This window comes from Peromyscus maniculatus, chromosome X, assembly GCF_049852395.1.
Source record: "Peromyscus maniculatus bairdii isolate BWxNUB_F1_BW_parent chromosome X, HU_Pman_BW_mat_3.1, whole genome shotgun sequence".
Taxonomy (NCBI): domain Eukaryota; kingdom Metazoa; phylum Chordata; class Mammalia; order Rodentia; family Cricetidae; genus Peromyscus; species Peromyscus maniculatus.
In genome coordinates, this window is record NC_134875.1 from 100,695,837 (window position 1) to 100,719,565 (window position 23,729).

Genomic DNA, 23,729 nt, shown 5'->3' on the forward strand with positions numbered 1-23,729 from the left:
CAGACAAGGAATGTGGTTGGGTTTATGACAAAGAGAGTATTTGAATAAGCATAGGAAAACGAAGGGATGTGGAGCTCCACAAAGTTGAGGGCCAGACCACAAATGAACTATGAGACCCATGGACATAATGGAGGGAGCATTAGGCACTAATGGTGAAAGTGGCAAAGAGGAAGAGAAATGGATATACAGCAAGAGAGCGAGTTTGGGTGGGTATATGACAAGAGGGGATCTGGGTCTCACAAGGTTTGGGGTCAGACAAGATACTTGGGTAGGCACGTGATAAAGGAGGGACTTTGGATGGGTATATGAGAAGAAACAGACTTGGTCTCAAATTGTTGGGGGCCAGAGAAGTAACTTAGGTGATTGTGTGATGCAGAGGGTACTTAGAGTGGGTATATAGCAAGACAGGTCTTGGGGGTGCTATAGGGATGAAAGCCAGACAAGGAATTTGGCTGGGTATATAACAAGGAAGGGAATTTGGGTAAGCATATGACAAAGAAGGGACTTCAGGCCCCAAGAGTTGAGGGCCAGACCACAAATGCACTGTCAGACAAATTGACATAATGGATGGGGCATTGAAAACAAATTTCCTCCATTTACCTTATCTCCTAGAGATGGGTGAAGAAGACTAGGTACCTGAACCAATGTATTTTACTAGAACAGGGCAAAACTCAATGGTATGGATTGCCACAAACTATCTGAGGTGATGTGAGTGAGTAACAGTACTATCCCCCCAAAGAGAAGACACATTACCTTTTAGACAACTGCTGCTTTTATACCTCAGCCTATAATGTAAGTAAAGTCTTTCAGGAGCACCAAACACTCAGCATATTAGAATATACTAATCACATCTCAGAGAAAGTAATGGTAATTGGAAGTGAAAAATATAACCTTCATCATCCTTTATAAGAAATTTGGGGTATAGCAGGGCCTTCAGAGTGAGCTGTTTCCATGACAGGTCTAGAAGAGATGAGGGTATACTAAAGAGACACTTGTGTCTCTCAATCTATCAGATTACTGAAATAATAGACTTTAAAGCAATGTGAATTTCTACAGTTACTCATGCTTGGTGAATGAAAGGTCTCTAGCCAGAAGGAGAACTTATTTCCTTAAAGCAATTTCACACAATTCTAACTACCAAATCACCTTGCCAGATAAGACTAAAGATCAGACAGTGATAGTTGGGTTGATGGTGGGTGGAAGCCACATCTTGACCACAACTGCTTAGATATGAAAATGCCTGGCCCTCTCGTTAAATTTTAATCTCACCTTAAAACCTCAGATATACATCAGAGACTTCAAAGGGTCTCTGGATCTCCATATCCCTCTTTCCAATGTGGCCACATTGAATAAGTCTCTCTCTCTCTCTCTCTCTCTCTCTCTCTCTCTCTCTCTCTCTCTCTCTCTCTCTCTCTCTCTCTCTCGTTTCTTCTTTCTACTGTTAATTTGGATCTTTTAATTGGCTCGCTGAGAATAGGTGGTTCAACTCACCTTCTTAGCATACATGGGGTGTTACACAAAATTTGTTTACATCTCCAATGTTGTCAATAAATATTGTCTGTAAATATAATCTATTACTATGTTCTAAACTTACCTATATTTACGTAACAAGCATAAAATTTTGTTAATTTATAGTGTATTGGTTGCAGTTTCTATTGTTGTGTTAAAATAGCATGAGCAAATGTAACTTAGAGAAGATAGGATTTATTTTGTTTATACTTCCACATCACAGTCCATCATGGGAGAAAGTCAGTGTAGGACTCAAATAGGGCAGGATCCTAGAGGCAGGATCTTAATGCAGAGGCCACAAAGGAGTGTTGCTTACTGGCTTGTTCCTCCTGACTTGCTAAGCCTGTTGTCTTATTGGTCTCAAGACAATTGGGCTTGGATTGTAAATGCCTACAGTGGTTTCACCTACAGTGAGATGAGCCCTTCAACATCAATTATCAATCAAGAAAGGGCCACAAAGCTTACTTAAAGGTCAAACTTGGATGAGGTAATTTTCTCAGTTGAGATTCCTTCTTCCCAAATGACTCTGTGTTGTGATATTAAACTGGTCAGAATATACAGTAGATTAAAAAAAATCCTGACTTTATAGAAGGGATATGTTGAGAATGTTTAATTCTCATAAGAGTAATTTAGTAACAAGATGAGAAGGGGAAAATAGGAAAAACGTAATCATAATTCTCTGATGTCCACATCCATAATATCAGCTAGTCACTAATTCATTTCTAAACTTGATTTCTTTAAAGTGGTGTTTTTACATCATTAAAATGCAACAATTAGGAATGAAAATATGAATGCAATTAATAAAACTAGAATATAAATGTAACAAGAGACAAGACTGTGGTTTTTACATTAAAGAGTGCATAGGTATATTATCAGATCCTCAAATTATAGGAAATGAAAATGTATGATACATATTAGTATAACTTTGTTCCTATTCCACAGCTCTGGTAAGGGAAAATATTTTAAGTAGGTATAGTTATGTTCCTTCACTTTAGTTATACTAAAAGGCTAGCACCTTCTTTTTCATATGGTAAAATCTTGTGATTAACAGGAGTACAGGAATGGGGAGCTGAAGTTTGATTCCAAAGAAAAAGGAACAAAGATTTCTGCTCTATGTGGACCACAGGAATGAGCTTATGGACCAAGGACTCCTGCCTAATGAGTGGGACTTCTTCATCCCAGGAAGAACCACTCTCAATTTCAAAATGGAAAATCATTAAGTTCTTGTTTTTCCCCTTATCCAGAACTGATACCACAGCTGAGAACAGAGGTTAGTTGTGCCCAAGGTCTCTGTGAAATGGCCAACCAGTCTCACTCATGTACTTGAAACTTTGTCTCACCGCTGTCTATAAATTGGAAGATAGCCACAGGTATTATGGGGTTTAAATTTCATATACACACACACATACATACACATACACATACACACACACACACACACACACACACACACACACACACATACTTCCAAAACTTAAATAAAATTATTTTACTTTACTACTTTCTGCTTCTTAAATTTAGGTGCCTAGTCATATATGTTTCATATAATGTTTGTTAATTCTTTGAAAATTTTGTACATGTATGCAATATATTTCGACTGCATTGTCTTTCTATTCCTCTAAATAATCCCTCCCAGATCCAAGCCCAACCTCCCTACCCACTTCATGTCCTTTTTTTTAAATAGTAACCTACTCAGTCCAATCTCCTCATATAATGATGGATGTGGAAAATCCACTTGAGCATGGTTGACTTACCACAGATGACGCTCTTAAAACTGACTCCTTTTCCCTGCCATAGTTACTAGTCTATTGATCCAACATGTCCAAACCCACTCCAACAAGGCCACATGTTCCAATCTTTCCCAAATAGTTGCGCTCCTTGGTGACTAAGCATTCATAATTTTATTCTTAATTTTTGCATTTATATGATAAAAAACAAACCTCTTAAAAATCAAGTTTAAAAAGGAACTAGTGACTACCTTATATTATGGATTTCATTCTCATTTTGACTGTCATAATTCTCTAGAAGCCACCAACTGTTCGCAGTTTGTCAGTTAGAGGTGGAGTGTCCTGAGCCCTCCCCCAGTGCATCCTGGAATATTCACTGGCTAAATCTTATGCAGCCACCAACTGTCAGTAGTTTGTCCATTAGAGGTGGAGAATTCTGAGCCCTTGCCCACTGCATCCTAGAATATTCACTGGCTTAATCTTATGCAGTCTTTATGCATGCAACCACAGCTGTTGTGAATTCACTAGAATAATGACCCTGTCATGTCTGGAGGACACTATTTGACTCTTGTCTTCTGCCACCTTTGACTCTTAAAATCTTATTAAATTCTTTCTGCAATGGTCTATAAACCTTGAGGAGAGGGGCGCAGATGTCCATTTTGCAGCTGAGCATTTCACATCCACTGATATTTTGTAGGACAACCACTTCTGAATGCCTTTTTTAAACCACAATCTACTGCATAAAGTTCTCTGAGGAGTTCTAAGAAGCGCACTAATCTGTAGTTATAGGAATATGAATTATAGTACAGTTTGATACTTCATTCATTTAGCAAAATAATAGTATGAGGATGAATCCTAAATCCTCTGACTTCCATTACCATGTGTTCTCAGCAGGGGTTACAGCAGCAGGCATGTTTTGCTTTCCATGGAGTAGGCCTTAAGTCACTCTTAATCGGTTGACTATCCCCATAAATTTTGTTCCACTATTGCATTCATGGACACATTTTGCTATTTTGCTCATTAATATAGCTTGCAAGATTCTTAGATAGGTAAGACTGCCAAATGATCTTTCCATCCATACACACACACCAGCCTACAAAGCACCTTCTGTTAGTATTAAAACTAGCCAGCCGGAAAGAAGTTACATGGTCAGTAACAACTTGATTTCTCCATGTCTTGGAATAAAAAGTATGTGGTGTGTTCAGTAATAGGATCTTACCATGTAGTTCTAGTGGGCAAGAGAGAGCAATGCCAATAGTCTGTATTGTTTAGGGGTAAATCTGGGCCTCCCTGACCAACAACTCCAGCTGAGAAATTCCACATCTTCCATACCCGGCACCAGGCATTTTATTTAGCAACCTATGGCTTCTGGTTCAAGTATTAACCACTGTATGGGGTTAAATTATATTTATGGAATAGTAACAAATAGAATAGTTGATTTCTATATGGCTTTTAAGAATATCCTTACAGTTAGTAATTCTTCCCTCTACAACATTTTCTTATGAGGATTGACCTTTTCTTCTTGATCAGTTAATCTGTTATAAAACTAGGAAATCAAGCTAAAGAATATCATTATGGGTCTAAAGAATGGGCTCTGAGTCTAACTCTAGCCCTGGGTAGACAGATAATATTGTGATCATCCAGGAAATTTAGAAGAAATCTAGTAAGCAGCGTTCAGAAGAGAACCCCATTAAAATTCAAATCAAGTTAGGATTTGGGTTATGGTTAGGAAAAAAGAGATTCAATCCAAATGGGTGTTCTAGCCTCATCTTTGAATGGAAATATGACCCTAAAGAAAGATGTCCATTTCAGAGACTTTAGAAATCGTATAAAGCCTGTCTAAAACGTGTAGAACTTCACAGTGGTTTCTCTGGCCACTGTCTACTATCATCTTTGGTAGTGTTTCTCTTCAAATGTTTCCTTCTCTGCCAATGTCCTCTTCCCATCTTACCTTAATTATATACAATTTTACAATGCACAAAAAAATGTGTGTTTCCTGTCAGAATGGCTACGATCAAAAACACCAATGACAGTCAATGTTGGAGAGGATGTGGTGCAAAGGGAACACTCCTCCACTGTTGGTGGGAATGTAAACTTGTACAACCACTGTGGAAGTCAGTATGGCGGTTTCTCAGAAAATTAGGAATCGAACTACCTCAAGACCCAGCCATCCCACTCTTGGGCATATACCCAAGGAATGCTGATTCATATCATAAAGATACATACTCAGCTATGTTCATAGCAGCACTATTTGTAATAGCCAGAACCTGGAAACAACCTAGATGCCCATCAACGGAAGAATGGATGAAAAAAATGTGGTACATATACACAATGGAGTACTACTCAGCAGAGAAAAACAATGAAAGCATGAAAATTGCAGGCAAATGGATGGAACTAGAAAAAATCATCCTGAGTGAGGTAACCCAAACTCAGAAAGACAGTCATGGTATGTACTCACTCATAAGTGGATTCTAGATACAAAATAAAGAAAAATCAGACCACAACCCATAGAACCATGGAGGCTATATATATATAGCATGGAGGTCCCTAGGACGACTGTGGCTTATAATAAATTTCGGTTTTACTCAATTACTGAAAAAAATTAGCCAAATGAATCGAAACACATGAACTATGAACCAAAGACTGAGGGGGCCCCAGCTGGATCAGGCCCTCTGAATAGGTGAGACAGTTGATTGGCTTGATCAGTTTAGGAGGCAACTAGGCAGTGGGACGAAGTCCTGTGCTCATTGCATGAGTTAGCTGTTTGAAACCTGGAGCTTATGCAGGGACACTTGGCTCAGTCTGGGAGGAAGGGACTAGACCTGCCTGGACTGAGTCTACCAGGTTGATTGCAGTCCTCAGGGGAGGATTTGCACTGGAGGAGGTGGGAATGGAGGGTGGGCTGGGGGTAAGGGGAGGATCTGGGAGGGGGGAGAATAGGGGAACCCATGCCTGATATGTAGAATTGAATGGTATTGTAAAATAAAATAAAATAAATAAAAAAATGTGTGTTTATTTTATCTATTTTATAATGTGTGCCTCCTCTGATTTCTTTCAGTGGAGATCATGAGATTCAGAGATGCAAATGTTGGCCAACGGAGATTATACTAAAATGATTTATTTCAACCTAGTTATGACTGGATTTCCTCCATTTTCATAATGGTAAAACATGGACTCTTCTCTCTTGGGTTCAGATTATAGGATTTTCTGTTTTTGTTTTTTTTGTTTTTTTTGTTTTTTCTCTTAGAATCCAGACCTACTTCTCCTATCTCCTCTGCAACCTTGAAATCCAGATAGGTCAACTACTTTTTTAAATGAAAACTGGTTGATGGGCAAATGTCTTCTCTCCCTCTCCCTAGAAGTTACCTGAGACTCCTGAAACCGATTATAGATAACCCTGCTCTTCTGAGCTAAGGCCACAGATTTCCTTCCTCTGTTTGCTTGTTTGTTTATTTATTTATTCATTTATTATTTTGCTAATTTGCGCCCTACACTCCAATGTCATAGAAACTGCTTTTTCCTTTATACATTCTAAGTTTCTGTTATTTTAAAAGGTCTCAAAGTCTACATTTAGTAGGTGAAATATGTGGATCCCACAGGGACTTGTGCCTGGTAGGAGATGGGCTCATATTATCAGGATGTTGGACTCACTTGGAGTAGGAAGCAGTCATGTGACTTGGACATCATCTTAGTTAATGTAAACAAACAATATTAAGAAACTATGGTGACACCTGAATAACTTCCTAGTCCTACTGAGCCCCCGATTATCATTCATTCCCCTCAAACTCTTCTCTTACTCTCACATTCTCTCTGTCTCTGTCTGTCTTTCTGTCTCTGTGTCTGTCTCTGTGTGTCTGTCTGTCTGTCTGTCTCTCTTTCTCATAGTAATGGAGTAACACCAGGCTTCTGTTTGGTCCAAAGTGTGCCCTCATAATTGCAGTGTTGGTGACAATGTCCTAAATAGAAGGACTCTGGCCAGGTAAACAGAAGGATTATAATTGGGTCCCCAGAAGCCTAAATTCATCATTCCTCAGGAATCTTATGAGACTCTTTTCTGTTTACCAGGAAAATCACTACCTCTCTTAACTGCCCCCAACAGTCATTACCTTGGACAAAGGCATGCAGTTGCTGATAAATCTGAAGAGCCTGCACCAGATCAACGAATACCATGCAGCTGACTGTCAAACAGACTCCATATCCTTTTTCAACTACTGCTATTCTCTGTTCTTGGAAGTAGACCAGCAGTTGGAGTCCACCAATACATTTTTCTATCCACTCAAGGAGTGATCACTTCAGTGGATTCACTGTGCCCTTTCACACATCCTCCAAGGTGGTTTATATTTCTTAATGTTCTCTTTTGATTTTGAGTCTTTCAGGTACAGGAAAAGAGATTAACAGAAAGAAATGACTTAATATGATCACCTATTGAAGTCTATTTTTTGTTGTCCTTTATTTTCTATTTTTAATACCCTCTGGATTACAAGGAATGAAACCTAACTTAGGTATGGTAAATTATCAAAAAAAAAAAAAACTTGCTAGTTTAGGAAAATCTCCTGAATTAAAAATTTAAAATGACCAAGAAGACTTATCATACTTGTTTCCTCTCAGGAAAACCTTATAATAATATAGATGATATAGATGTACAAATTTATAAACAAAAGACATGATATCACAAAGACTCCAAGGTTAAGTAACTACGCATTTCTATTATTTTACCTACTATTTAAGATACATGGTGATTCTACTCCTCTCTGCAGGAGCTAGAGGTTAAATGATTGTAAATTGCCGAAGAAGGCAATAACTTAAACCCTGGAAAAAACCAAAAACACCCACTGTTTCTCAGAATACATGTCACCCTTACCTAGATCAGTCCTATAGGGAAAGTTGAGTGGGAGTTAGTGTGCTCTCCACTTCACTCTGTTCCACAGAAAAGGCTTGGAAAGATATCATTGGTTTCTCAATTTTTGTGTTGTCCTAAACTTCACCTGTTCTATGGAGGGGGTTAAAGTAAATTCATATGAACTGTGTAAATTAGCAGGCCCAAGGAAAGGGCCTTGGAAGGAGCAAGTGTCTGTACTTGTTCGTTGTCAGAATTCATGTTGTCCTAACCAAGGTCTGTTCTCTGTTTGAGGATAGGAGGGAACTATTATGTTGTCCACCTCAGTCTAACAGAAAGTGAACATTTGGTGGGAGCTAGTGTCTGTCTCTTAGAATCCATGTCCTCCTAACTTGATCTTTAAGAAGATGAGGAGTGAACTAATGTGCTCAGCCACTGTGTCTGCCCAAGGATGGTAACTTGGAAATTGCTAGTGTATGTCTCACAGAAATCATTTTGTGTTAAGGTTCATCTGAAATATAGATAAGTTTAGGAGTGAAGTAGTTTGCTCTCCACCATAGTATGTCCTATAAAAGAGGCTTGAAGGGAGGTAGTGTCTATCCCACAGTACCAATGTGGTGAATAGGTAGGTCTATGTTATAGAGAAGTTTAGGAACTAGTGTGAAATAGTGTGCTCACTACCTCAGTCTATCATATAGAGTAGGATTGGAAGGAGCTAGTCTCTCTCTCTCTCTCTCTCTCTCTCTCTCTCTCTCTCTCTCTCTCTCTCTCTCAGAACTCATATTTTCTTAACCAAAATCTGTCTTACAGAGGAGGTTGAATGAACCAGTGTGTTCTCCACCCAAATATGCCATACAAAAGAGACTTGGAGGGAGGTAGTATCTATCCCACAAAATTCATGTTGTGAACAGCTTGATCTGTCTTATGGAGAAGATTAGGAAGTTGTGTGAACTAGTGTGCTCTCTACTTCAGTACATCCTACAGAGTAGGACTGGAGGGAAATAATATCTCTCTCTCTCAGAACTCATATCTTCTTAACTGAGTTCTGCCCTACAAAGGAGATTGAGTGAACATGTGTGCTCTCCACCTCTCTGTCTTACAGAGGAAGCTAGAAGGGAGATAATGTCTATATCTCAGATTTCATGTCATACTAAAATTGACCTGTATTATATAAGAGATTAGAAGTGACCTAAAGAGAAATTTGCTTCAGTCTGTCCTACTAAGGTATCTAGAAGGGAGTTAGCTTTTCTTTCTCCGATTCCAGTTTGCTCTAATCTTCATGAGTCCTGTGAATAAGGTTAGGAGTGAACTAGTATATACCTCATCTCATTCTGTCCTACCAAAGAGGCTTGGAGGGAGTCAATGTCTGTGTCTCAGAACCCATGACTCTAACAGTGATCTGAAAAGGAAAGGAGTGAACTGGAATGTTTGAGACAGAATGTACTACAGAGGAGGCTTTGAGTGTCAGTGGCTATCACTCAGAATCCATGTTGACATAATTTGATCTGTCCTATGGAGAAGATCAAGAGGGAACTATTGTTCTCTCCAACTCAATGTGTATTGCAGAGGAGGTAGTTTCTGTATCCCCGATTCCATGTTGTTCAAACCTGGATCATTCTAAAGGATAACCTTATACGTGAACTACTGTACCTTCTATAAGTAAGTCATTTGGAAGAGGCATGGGGGGAGCTACTGTATGTGTCTCATAATTCATGGTGTGTTAACCATATCTTCCTGAAAAGGATAAGAGTGAACCAGAATGACCTTTACCTTATTCTGTCCTATGGAGTCAAGAAGGGAGCTAATATCTTTCACAACCCATGTGGCACTAATCTTTATCTGTCCCAATGAAGAGGATAGGGATGAATTAGTGAAGCCTCCACCTCAATCTAACTTACTGATAACCGTTATAGGGAAATACTGTCTGTCTCTCAGAATCCATGTTGTCTTAATTTAATCTGTACTATGAGGAATAGTAGTAAAATAATTTACTGTCAAACACAACCCGTCCTACAAGAGAATTGGAGAAAGTTAGTCTCTGCCCCTCAGCATCCATGTTGTCTGAGCTTTATCTTTCAAGCAGAAGAGGTTAGGAATGAACTACTGTGCTCTCCACTTCATTATATCCTATGGCGTAGGCTTGAAGGGAACTTGTGTCTTTCAGTATCTACAGGAATGAACTACTGTGTTCTCCACCTCAGTCTATACTACTTGGAGGGAGCTATTCTCTCTCCCTTTCTGAATTCAGGTTTTCCGAATGTTGGTCCATACTCCAGATAAGGATAGGAGTTCCTAGTATGTTCCAGATATACATCAGAGTATCAGATATAGAGAGCATGGCTGGATATAGCTCATGTCATTTCTGAGAATCCATTTTGTATCAACCTTGATCTATCCTATGGATAAGAATGCGAGTATCTTAGTGTGGTGGAGACTTCAGTATATCCTGTGGAAGACAACAGGATAGCGCCATTGTCTGTCTGTTTGAATCTATGCTGTTATATCCTTGATCTATCCTACATAGCAATTTAGGATTGAAGTAGTGCTGTGGATATTGCTCTGTATAAATAAAATGTTGATTGGCTAGTAGCCAGGCAGGAAGTACAGGAAGTATAGGTTAGACAAGCAGAGAAAAGAATTCTGGGAACAGGAAGACTGGGTCAGGAGACACTGCCAGCTGCCGCCATGAGTACCAACATGTAAGATACTGGTAAGCCACGAGCCATGTGGCAAGGTATAGGTTTATAGAAATGGGTTAATTTAAGATGTAAGAACTAGAAAGCTAAAAGCCTGAGCCATTAGGCCAAACAATTTAATAATTTAGATAATATAAGAGGCTGTGGGTTTATTTTATAAGTGGTCTGTGGGACTGCCAGGGCTTGCCTGGGAGCTGGAGAGAAACTCATAGTATAGATAATGATAGGATAAGTGTAGATTAATGAACATACTTTTAAAGAACAACAACTTGCTTAAAATGTTTTACATTGCTATAGGTTTTAGTTTATTGATACAAATTTAAAGTTAATTTTGTTATACTGTATGTATATTTCTACTCTCATTTGAGGTTGAGGTATTGTGTTTATGTAACTCATTTAGATTGTAATGGGTAATTAAAAATACAGATTAATAATTAGTCTTCTATGATAATCAAACTTATAGTCATGTTAGTTTAGTTTTCTAGGTATACATAGATATATTTCAGATAGGTAATCTTCAAATACTTCAAAGACCTACAGTATATGACATTTTAAATGTTTAAAAAATTTAGACTTTCTGGATAGTGAGACATGTCTGCTCCTGACAGCACCAATTTACTTCAGAAAGGAGGATGGGCATTGAAGACACTCCATATAGAGTTTATCTTCTCTTTGACAAAAATAGCCATTTGGGCAAGAAATTGTTCTTGCCTGTACTGCTTGACCCATAGGAAGGTGACCACTGAACTTTGCTTGGCAAAATGGTCCTTCAGGTTTCTGCTTCACAGAGAAAACTGCCAGACATTCTACAGCACACACACACACACACACACACACACACACACACACACACACACCCAAAAAAACTGGGAGACTCTAGGCCTGTGGGTTAAAGACAGATGCCCCAACTTTACAAAGGAACTTTGGATAACTGTCCAGGCTACAAGCTGTCTCTGTCTACTTTCACAAGACTCCCAAAAGTTGCTTGCATCCTTCTTCCATTGCACAGGTAATAATATATCCTTCTGAGACCTTTGATGTTGTTGATGATATGGATTCACAACATACCCCCATGGTTGGGCATGGTTGCGTATGCCTGGCAGGACCTAGTCACTTCTGCCTAGTCATTTCCGGGTCAAAACGTCTCACATGACCAGCACTCCATGGCTTTGCATGGTTGCGTAAAGCACGCAGCACAACCATGTGATCTACGTGCATGCATGGAATAGCCACATGTGTGGCCCAGCCTTTATAAGCTGGCACCATGATTCCCACCCCTATCTTTATTCATGTGTCTTTCCACAGGCCTGTGCACCTCTGTCTCTTTACTTTATCTTAATAAAATTCTTGTTAGTGATTTCTTTTGTGTTTCATGACATTTACTCACAGGGTAGCGCCACAAATAACCAACACCTGGTGCTATGACCAAACAGGCACTTCTGGGCACAGAGCACCCGGAAACCTGTAAACCGGGGAGTCTGCCCTGTCCGCGACAGACCATTGTTCATTTGCCTGGCTGCAGGAATCTGCATGCAATACCACTGCTTCGATTGGTGAGTCCCCCACTTTTCAGCCAGCATAAATGGTTTACAGAATCTGTGAGAATGACCATTGAGCATTTGGCATCTCACTGAGTATTCTTGAAACTGGGAACCCCCCGACCACAGTCTTTATTGGCTATGGTTGGCCCCTATAGCAGGCTTAAATTTCTAGCCATCTCCCATGTCTGCAGTTTGAGATCTTCCTCATGGTTGGACCACTGCCATCGGGAGTGTCCTGAGGCTGTGTGAGAGCGGCATGTTTTTCCAGCTTGATGAAGTTGTAGACACTGTTCCAGATTCCCGGGGAATCCTTGCTTCACACAGCATAGGCCCCTGTTTTTCAGCTGATAAGCCAGCCATCTGGCAGCCTGTGCCTAGTGAAGATCCATCCTTGGCATTAGGGATGCCTGGGGCCTTGACTCTGGATCACTTTTGTTTTTTTTATTTTCCTGCCTCTCTGCTGCAGATATGGGAAACAAGGCTTCCAACCCCATCAGTCCTACCTCTCCCTTAGGCTGTCTTCTTGAGGTTTTAAAATCTCTCAGCTTAATGCCTTACTTAAAGATTCCTAAGCTTATCCATCTCTGTACTAAGACATGGCCCAAATATGCTTTAGAAAATAACAAAAAATGGCCACCGAGCAGCTCCTTAGATCCCAATATTTTGCGAGCAGGCAAATGGAAAGAGTTGCCCCATATCATAGCTTTCTTCTTTCTCAGTGATAAACCATCTCTTCTGGATTCCTTCTCTCTGCTCATATGCTCCTAGCTATGCCTAAACCGAGGATTCTCTGACTCCGGAATCTCTGACTCTAGATCCTGCTAACAAACCTCCACCTATCTGACCTTCCGCTCCCACCCCTACTTCTAGGGTGACTGTTCCTTCAGTTCCTGTTCCAGATTCCTCTTCTTGTAAAGCTGTTTTTTCCTCAGCAGCAGCCGTTTCCAAAGGTCCTGCCCTGTCTCCAACCTTTATTCTTCCTGCCACTCATTCTCGGACTGCCAAAGGCCCCAACCCCAACCATTTAAACCTGTCAACTATTCTCCCTTTGTAAGAGGTGGCCGGTGTGGATGGACTGATTAAGGTCCATGTTCCATTCTCTTTCACAGAACTCTCTCAGATAGAAACTAACCTGGGTTCTTATACTTCTAATTCTGCTTCCTTTATTAAACAGTTTCAATATATAACTCAATCTTATAGTCTCACCTTTCATGATATATACATGATACTTTCTAATAATTTACTTTCTGAGGAACGCAGATGGGTATGGGAACAGGCAAGGACCCATGCAGACGAAATTCACCAGACTAACCTTTCACACCCTGCAGGAGCTGAGGCGGTTCCTGACCAAGAACCACACTGGGACATAACACCCAGGGTGGCTGTCTAGCCAGAGATAGGTTTATTATCTGTCTCCTGACAGGTCTCCGAAAGGCTGCCCTAAAACCAGTAAACTATGAAAAACTAAAAATGATAATTCAAGATAAGGATGAAAATCCATCCCACTTCCTAGAGCGGCTCGCCAAGGCTCTACTTCAGTTCACTAGCTTAGACCCAGAGAGCCCTGAGGGCAGGCAGCTCCTAATGACCCACTTTGTCTCACAGAGCTTCTCCAACATTAGGGCTAGACTTAAACATTTAGAGAAAGGACCTCTGACCCCACAGGCAGATGTGCTAGCGATAGCATTTAAGGTGTACCATGGGAGAGATGAGAAGGCCCAAAAAAGGAACTGCCAGATGCTGGCAAACACTATCTGACCAGCTCCCCAAAAGCCATTTGGTCCCTGTTTCAAGTGCAGGAAAGAAGTCCATAGGGCCCAGGCTTGCACCACCGCCCCATGAAGGGCACCGATAGGGCCTTGTCCAAAATGTTCCCAAAAGGGTCACTGGTAAACTAAGTGACATAGGAATGCCAGAGGAAGACCACCCTCTGGCTGACTTTCTAGGCTTGGCCTATAGCTACGATTGATGCTGCCCTGTTTCCACCCCAGCTACTCCCATCGCACACAGGGAATCAAGGGTAGTGATAAAAGTAAATGGGTACCCCATCTCATTCCTTTTGGACACCAGAGCTACCAACTCTGTCCTAAGAGAGTTTTGGGGGCCTACCTCTCCTTCTCATCTCCTTATTGTCGGGGTTGGGGGACAGCCTTATCTACCTCATCAGACACCACCACTTAATTGCATTTTCAGATGCATCCCTCTCACACACACATTCTTAGGGGTGGCAAGCTGCCCTGTACCTTTAATGGGAAGGGACCTTCTAGCTAAGGTAGGAACATCCATTTCTTTCACTCCCCACATTCACTTCATCCCAGACACACCACCAGCTCCTCTCCTTCTTCTCCTAGCCACTCTCTCTACTGACTCTAACAGTTCTTTTTCCTTGCCAGCCTCTGAGGTAGACCCAAAAGTCTGGGATACCCAGAACCCTTCTATCACTAGGCTCCATCAGTCTATTACTATCCAGTTACAGGACCCTACCTATCATTCAAGCTCAGTACTCTCTCTCACTCCAGAGCCTAAGAGGACTTAAGCCTATCATTTCTGACCTTCTGAGGAAAAAGCTGCTCCGCCCAACCTCTTCCCCTTTCAACACTCCCATACTTGCAGTTAAAACGTCTAATGGAACCTGCCGCCTGGTTCAAGACCTCCGGCTCATTAACACTGTAGTGGTCCTCTTCCATCCTGTAGTGCTTATCCCTTATACTCTCCTGTCCACTGTCCCTTCAGGAACCTCTCACTTCTCAGTTCTTGCCTCAAGGATGCCTTCTTTTCTATTCCTCTCCGTCCTCAGTCTCAAAATATATTTACTTTCACTTGGACTGACCCTGACACTCACTTGTCCACACAGCTGACCTGGACTGTTCTGCCACAGGGATTCAGGGACAGTCCATACCTATTTGGTCAGGCTCTGGCCTCTGACCTGCTTTCTCTGTCTCTCCCTGGTTCTAAGCTAATACAGTATGTAGATGATATTTTACTCTGTAGCCCGTCCTTACAGGTTAGCCAAACTAACACCTCTGCTCTCCTAAATTTCTTATCCAGCCGAGGTTACATGGTATCTCCTTCTAAAGTTCAGCTGTCCACTCCCCAGTTCACCTATTTGGGTCTAACCATTACTCCAACCCACTAGGCTATTACTGTAGACAGAAAACATCTAATCCAGTCTCTTACAGTCCCTTCTACTAAACAGGAGATTCTGTCTTTCCTAGAAATAGCTGGCTTCCTACAGTCTTGGGTTCCATCTTTTTCTCTCCTTGCTCACCCCTTATACAAGGCAGCTCAGGGCTCCCACATGAGCCCTTCCTCCATCCTGTCAGTAAACCTTTCCAGAAGCTCCAACAGGCGCTTCTCCAGGCCCCAGTGCTTCATCTTCCAGACTTAACCAATCCCTTCTCCCTCTATGTAGCAGAGGAGGAGGGATTTGCCCTGGGAACTCTAGGGCATCAGCTGGGACATTTCTTTGCACCTGTAGCATATCTGTCAAAGAAGTTAGACCTTACCAGTCAGTGCTGGGCACCTTGCATCTGTACCTTAGCAGCTGCAGAGCTTCTTATTTCGGAATCAAAGAAGCTAAGCTTTGGCTCACCTATTACTGTCTTTTCCCACCACAACCTGTCCCATCTCTTAGCTTATAAAGGCTTACAAACTATCTCCTTCCCAGGTTCTTTCTCTCCAGTTGGCATTACTAGAGGATGCCACACTTACTTTCCAGACCTGACCACCTCTTAATATTTCAAGCTTCCTCCCTCAATCTAATGCTGACTATTCTCCTTCTCATTCCTGCACTGAAACTTTAGAGGAACTGTTACCCCACACACACACACACACACATACAGGAGGGCACATTGCCTCAGGCTACTTATACCTAGTACACAGATGGCAGCTCCTTTTTATATGAAGGGACCCGTAAAGCAGGTTATGCCATGGTGTCAGATACTGAGGATAATAGAAGCACAGGCATTACCCACACACACCACTAACCAACAGGCTGTGCTGATAGCTCTCACTTGTGCCTTCCAAAAGGCACAGGGACAATCTCTAAATGCTTACACAGACTCCAAATATGCTTTTCATATCCTCCTGTCCCATGCTGCTATTTGGAGGGAGCATTACCTCCTCACAGCAAAAGGGAGGATCCATATCTAACTCAGGCCAAATAATGGCCATGCTGGAGGCTTCCCACCTCCCCAAGGCTATAGGAATTGTCCACTGCTGGTCTCATCAGACTGATAGCTCTATCATCTCTAAGGGAAACAACCATACTGAACAGGCAGCCAGGACAGCGGCCCTCCAGGGCCAAGTCTCACTCCACCCACTGCAGGGAATCCATACAGTACAGCTTACACCCCACAGGGAACTCTTGACACTAGGCAAATTCTATCCTATCTACAGCAGCTCTTTCATCCTAATAATCTTGCGCTGTCGCAATTCATAAAAGCTCACCTGCAGCCCACCTCTGAGGACTTACAGTTCTTAAGAACTATTACTGCCTCTTGTGAGATCTGCCAAAAATCAGATCCCAATACCAAGTACAGGAGTCAGCCTTTTCCCACTCACCAGGCTTGAGGTTCCCTTCCAGGGACTGAGTGGCAGCTCGATTTTACCCATATGCCCACCATCAGGAAAGTTAAGTATCTCCTCATGATGGTGGACTCATTTTCAAATTGGGTAGAGGCCTACCCGCTTTCTAATAAGCGGGCTCAGACAGTTGCAGATCTCCTTCTTAGAGAAATTATTCCTCTGTTTGGGGTTCCTGCTTCTCTCCAGTCTGATAATGGCCCAGAGTTCAACTTTCAGATTTCCCAGACACTAGCTAAGGCTCTTAACATTCCTTGGCATTTTCATATCCCATACCGTCCTCGATACTTAGGAAAGGTGAAGCATACCCACCGGTCTTTAAAAACTATTCTTACTAGATGTCACAGGAACTTCTTCACCTTGACTGGGTAAGATTATTGCCTCTGGCTCTTCTCAGGCTCAGGGCTCTTCCTAAAGAGCCTCTTTCAGTTTCTCCACTGGAAGTAATGTATGGAAGGCCAGTTCTAACACCAGGTCTTCTATCCAACCCTCCAACTGTTCCAGATAGCCTGTTAACTCCCCTTTTATGTCACCTAAGATCTATCCTATGGAGCTTCGCAGACTATTCCTTACCTCAGCCATGTGACAGACCTTGCCCACCTCCAATCCACATCAGGGATCAGGTTCTTCTTTTCCCTCCAGTCCAGCGCCCTTCAACCCTTTACCCTAAGTGGCAGGGACACTTCAAGGTAATTCTTGTGACTCCTACAGCTGCTAAACTTGAGAGCTTTCCTTACTGGGTCTACCTGTCTCATCTAAAACCTTTTGTCTCACCTCCATCCCAGAAAAATCTCTCTTCATATACAGTGAAACAAACAGGGCCTCTCACTCTCAAGCTCCAGAGGACATCAGGATCCACTGCCTTGTCACCAATTCCAGAGGAATAAGGCATCACCCCTTTCTTTCCCAACTAGGGCCACACAGAGCCGGAGGCAAAAGAACCCTCAGAAATATCCAGGCAATAAGAAAAAATATAGCACATGCCTTTATAATCCCAGCACTCGGGAGGCAGAGGCAGGCGGATCTCGGTGAGTTAGAGGCCAGCCTGGTCTCCAAAGTGAGTTGCAGGAAAGGCACAAAGCTACACAGAGAAACCCTGTCTCGAAAAACCAAAAAAAAAAAAAGAAAAAGAAAAAAAAAAGAAAAAAAATATAATGTAACAGTCTATCATTGTTAAATACTCAAACAACTGATCACCTGTGCTTCCTAAATGCTAAACTAATGAAAGGAACAGGTGCCTTAAATAAACTACCTCTAATAAAGCTTGTCTCAGGTAAAAAAATTAAGCAGAGTACTAAAACACCATAATAATCACTAATTCTCTCAGAGCCACATTTTTAACATGTCTCCATCTGGACAGGCTGGATCTACCTCAGATAAATGTCAACTCCAAAAAATAAAATAATAATGATTCTTTTTTCTCTAAGCTTTTTCTATGTCACCAGTATCTTGTCAGACAAAAGGCTGCCAGCCACACCACAAAGGATGGACAGCTGCAGAACAAGGGATGACAGAACTTCATCCCAGGACTCCCACCTTCATCCCAGGACTTCAGAAGCTACCCTCCCCATTTCCCCAAGAGACAACTGATGCCCACCATTCAGCCGGAAGCAGTCTTTGAGAGAAACGACTCCCATACCCACTCATCCACGATTTTTTTCTTTAAAAAAAGAAAACAACAAACAAACAAGAGTCCAGGATGATATGTATTCACAACACACCCCCATGGTTGGGCATGGCTGCACATGCCTGGTGGGACCTAGTCACTTCTGCTTAGTCATTTCTGGGTCAAAACGTCTCATATAACCAGCACCCCATCGCTTCGCATGGTTGCATAAAGTGTGCAGTACAACCATGTGATCTACGCACACGCATGGAATAGCCACATGGGTCTGTGTGCACAGGTGAGGCCCAGCCTTTATAAGCCGGCACCATGATTCCCAGGCCCATCTTTATTCACGTGTCTTTCCACGGGCCTGTGCTCCTCTGTCTCTTTATCTTAATAAAACTCTTGTTAGTGGATTCTGCTGTGTTTTGTAATGTTTACTCGCAGGGTAAGAGCGCCGCAAATAACCAACAGTTGAAGACTAGATAGTTATAATTTTCCTTAATTATGATAAAAGATAAGTTAGATATAAAACCTTAGACTCACAAATATAGGATAGATAGGATAACTTCTTTAATTTTGCCAAATACAAATAGACTAAATATTATAAATAGACTAGATAATGTAACTGTAATTCTTGCTTGATAATTGTTTTGTTATATGTAATTTTACAGAGTGAAAGTTAAAAGCTTCCTTTTTTTGATTTTTCTTCTTTCAGTTTATTTTATTTTATTTTATTTTATTTATTTATTTTTTTTAAAGATTTATTTATTTATGATGTATACAGCATGTATGACTGCATGCCAGAAGAGGGCACCAGATCTCATTACAGGTGGTTGTGAGCCACCATGTGGTTGCTGGGAATTGAACTCAGGACCTCTGGAAGAGCAGCCAGTGCTCTTAACCTCTGAGCCATCTCTCCAGCCCCTTATTTTATTTTTCTGTATTAAGAAATTTTCTACTCACTCCTCATGCTATTCACAGGCCTCCCCATCCTCCCTCCTCTCACCCCCCCAGCCCTCTTTCCCAAGCCACCCCACATTCCCACATCCCCCAAATCGAGGTCTCACATGGGGAGTCAGCAGAGCCCAGCTCACTGAGCTTAGGCAGGTCCAAGTCCCTTCCCCACTGCACCAAGGCTGTGCAAGGTGTCACACCATAGGCACCAGATCCCTAGAAGCCTGCCCATGCGCCAGGGACAGATCCTGATCCCCCTGCCTGGGTGCCCCCCAAACAGTTTGAGCCAAACAACCATCTTCCATGTCCAGAGAGCCTAGTCCAGTCCCATGGGGGCTCCACAGCCACCAGTCCACAGTTCATGGGGGTAAAACCTTCTTCCTTTTTGAAAAAAAAGAAAAAGAAAAAGAAAAGGGGAAGTGCTGTAGATATTGCTCTGTATAAATAAAATGCTGATTGGCCAGTAGCCATGCAGGAAGTATAGGTGGGACAATCAGAGAAGAGAATTCTGGGAACAGGAAGACTGAGTCACTGTCAGCCACTTCCATGAGTACCAACATGTAAGATATTGGTAAGTCATGAGCCATGTGACAAGGTATAGATTTATAGAAATGGGTTAATTTAATTTAAGATGTAAGAACTGGATAGCTAGAAACCTGAGCCATTAGGCCAAACAGTTTAAATAATATAAGAGTCTGTGTGTTTATTTTGTAAGTGGGCTGTGGGACCGCCAGGGCTTGGCAGGAGCTGGAGAGAAACTCTCCAGCTACAAAGCAGTATGCTTTTCACTTCATCCTGTCCTACAGATAAGTCTTGGCTGGAGCTAGTTTCTATCTCTCACAATCCATGTTGTCTTAACTGAATCTGAATTATGAAGGAGGATAAGAGTAAATTAGTGTTGCCATTCACCACAGTCTGTCCTTCAGCGGAGTCTTGTAGGGAGCTAGTGTTTGTCTCTGAAAATCAATGTCATCTTAAATTGATCTGTACTGAAAATGTGGAGAGGAGTGAACTAGTGTGCTCCTACACTCAGTCTGTTCATAGGAGGACTGGTGGGAGCTAGTGTCTCTCAGAATTATTTTTTTCCTGATATGATCTAATATAAGTGTTTAAGAATGAACTACTGTGCTCACCACCTAAGAATGTCTTATGGAGAAGCCTTGCAGTGAACTGTTATCTGTCTCCCCATAACTTTACCTGCTGTAGAAAGATTATAAGGGTAACATAATGTGCTTTCCACCTCAATCTGTAACACAGAGAAATAACAGGATGTAGGTAGTGTCCATTTCAGATTTCATGTCATCCTTGTTGTGATCTATACTTTGGAAGAGATAAGTCATAACCAAATATATTCTCCAATTAAGTCCATCCTACTGAGTACTCTTGAAGGTAATTTCTCACAGCCAGGATCCCTGTTGTCTTAATTTTGATGTGTCCTATAGATAAGACTATGAGTCAACTAGTGTTCAGTCCACCATCTCTTTTACACTAATGAGTATTGAACGGCCCTACTGCCTTTCTCTCAGAAAACATGTTATCCTAAGCTTGCTCTGTCCTACTGAAAAGGCTAGGGGTGAAATAGTGTACACTTTAACCTCATTCTGTCCTACTGAAATTGCTTGGAGAAAGCAATTCCGTCTCTCAGAATGTATTGTGTCCTTAACCATATTTGTCTTATGGTTAAAGATAGGAGTGATGTAGTATGCTCTACACCTCAATCTTTCCTATGGGGGAGGATTGGAAGGAGCTAATGTCCATCTCTCAATCATTATCATGTAAATTTTTATCTGGCCTACAGGAGAGGTCAGGAATGAACTAGTGTGCTCTCCACCTCTATCTGTTCAACAGATATGGCTCGGAAAGAATTTGTTTATTCTAAAATCCATGTCTTTCAAACCTTACTTTGTTTTATGGAGGAAGCTAGGAGTGACCTTAGTCTATACCTAACTTTACCCTATGGAGGAGGTCTTGGGAGAGCTATGTTTGTCTTTCAGAATCCCTGTTGTCCAATCCTTAGTATGTCCTATTGATGAGTTAGAAATGAAGTAGTGTACTTGCTACCTTAACCTGTCCTACAGAGAGGGCTTGGATGGAGGTAGTACCTGCCTCCCCAAATCCTTGTCATCCTGGCTTTGATAAGTCCCACTGAGGAAGACAGGAATGAATAACTGTCAAATTTAGTCTGTCTTACAAAGGGGAATTTGAGGGGGCTAGTATCTAAAGAGTAGGAATATACGGAGCTAATGTCTGTTTCTCAGAATCTATGTCATGTGAACATTGATCTATACTACAGAGGATTAGAAGTAAACTAGTGTACTCTAAACTACTTCAGTCTATCCTACTTTGGTAGCTTGGAGGGAGCTAGTGACAATCTCTGAGAATCCATGTCATCCTAACATTGGTTTATTCTATTAAGGTTGATAGATAGGAATGAACTATCTTGTTCTCCAACACAGTCTGTCATACAAAGGAAGATTTCAGGGAGCTATTCTCTCTCTCTCTCTCTCTCTCTCTCTCTCTCTCTCTCTCTCTCTCTCTCTCTCTCTCTCTCAGAACATATGCTGTCCTAACTGGAATTATCCTACTGAGGACTTCATGAAGGAACCAATGTGTATTTTACTTCAGTCTGTTCTATAGAAAAAAGGTTGAAGGGAGCCAGTTTTTCTCACAAAATCCATAATTCCTTAATTTTGATTTGTCCTAGAGATAAGTTCAGAAGAATCCATGTCCCCCTCAAGTGATATGTCCTGTTGTAAAGGATAAGAGTGTCCTAGCGTGTTGTACACAATAGTCTCTTCTACAGAGAAGGCAGGGTAGTAGCTAGTCTCTGTTTCTGGGATTCTATATTTTAATAACCAGACTGTCCTACTGCAGAGGACAGGAATGAACTAAATTACATTACACTTTAGTATGTCCCAAAGAGGAGACTTGGAGAAAGCTAGTGCCTATGTCTCAGAATGAAAGTCATATAACCATTGATCTAAACTACAGAGGTGCTTAGGCCTGACCTAGTATAGTCTGTTAGGTCATACAAACAGAAGTACTTAGGCCTGACCTAGTATCCCATTTATGCCCCTATGTCCATAAGGATAGGCATAAGGGAGATAGTTGCTATCTCACAGAATGCATATAGTCCTATATTTGATTTGTTCTATGAAAAATGTCAGGAGTGAATTCTGTGTTCTCCATCTATGCTTGCCTTAAAAATGAGACTTGGATGGAGCTGGTGTCTGTATCTCAACATCTCAGCTCTATTACTCTTGGTCTCTTTTATGGAGCAGGCTAAGAGTGAACTACTGTGCTCTCCACTTTACTCTGACTTATGGAGATGGATTGGAGAGAGCTAATGTCAGTCAGTCTCTGATAATGCATGTTTTCCTAACTTGATCTGTACTGCAAAGGAGGCTAGGAGGGAACAAATGTGGTCTCAGACTCTGTCCTACTAAGGAGGATTGAGGGAAGCTTGTGTCTGTCCCCCAGAATCCATGTTGTGCTATTCTGACTGATCAACTGAGGACAGGAATGACCTTGTATGGCCTTCACCTCAGTATAGTCCTACAAAAATGCTTGGAGTGACTGTCTCTCAAAATCCATGTCATCTTAACTTGATCTATCCTATGAAGGAATTTATGAGTGAGTATTGTGTTCTGAAACTTTGTATACCTTCTAAGGAAGAGGCTCAGAGAGAGCTTAGGTCTATTTTTCAGAATCCATGTGACCTTAATCTTGATCAATTCTATGCTTAATTTTCAAATTGAATGAACATGCTCTCCATCTATGTGTGCCATGGTGGGGGCCTAGAGGTAGTTAATGCCTGTTTCTCAAAATCCATCTATTCAGAACTTGGTCTGTACTATACTAGAAGATAGGAGTTAATTAATGTGCTCTCCACCATAGTCTCTTCTACTCAGGAGGCATGGTATGAGCCAGCATCTTTCTCCAGATTTCATATTGTGCTAACTGTGATTTGTCCTACAGAAGAGCCAGGATAGACTAGTATGCGCTTCAACTAAGTATTTTATGGAGGGTTTTCTGATGGAGATAATGTCTGTCTATCTATGTATGTTGTAGGAACAATGATCTATCCTAAAAAGGAGGTTAGGAGTGAGCTAGTGAGCTCTCTACCTCAGTTGGTCCTACAGAGGATCCTTGCAGAAATCTTGACTATCTCTCAGAATCCATGTCTGCCAAACATTGATTGGTTCCATGGATGAAGTTATGAATGAACTAGATTGATTTTCACCTCAGTCTGTATAACAGAGGAAGCTTGGA

The 23,729-nt window shown here is 41.5% G+C and overlaps 1 protein-coding gene across 11 annotated transcripts in view; it reads right to left on the reverse strand.

Annotated features, from left to right (window-relative positions):
* Dmd (dystrophin) overlaps positions 1-23,729 on the reverse strand; it is a 2,251,111-nt gene that overhangs the window by 1,676,831 nt on the left and 550,551 nt on the right. The gene's annotated exons all lie outside the window — the stretch shown is intronic.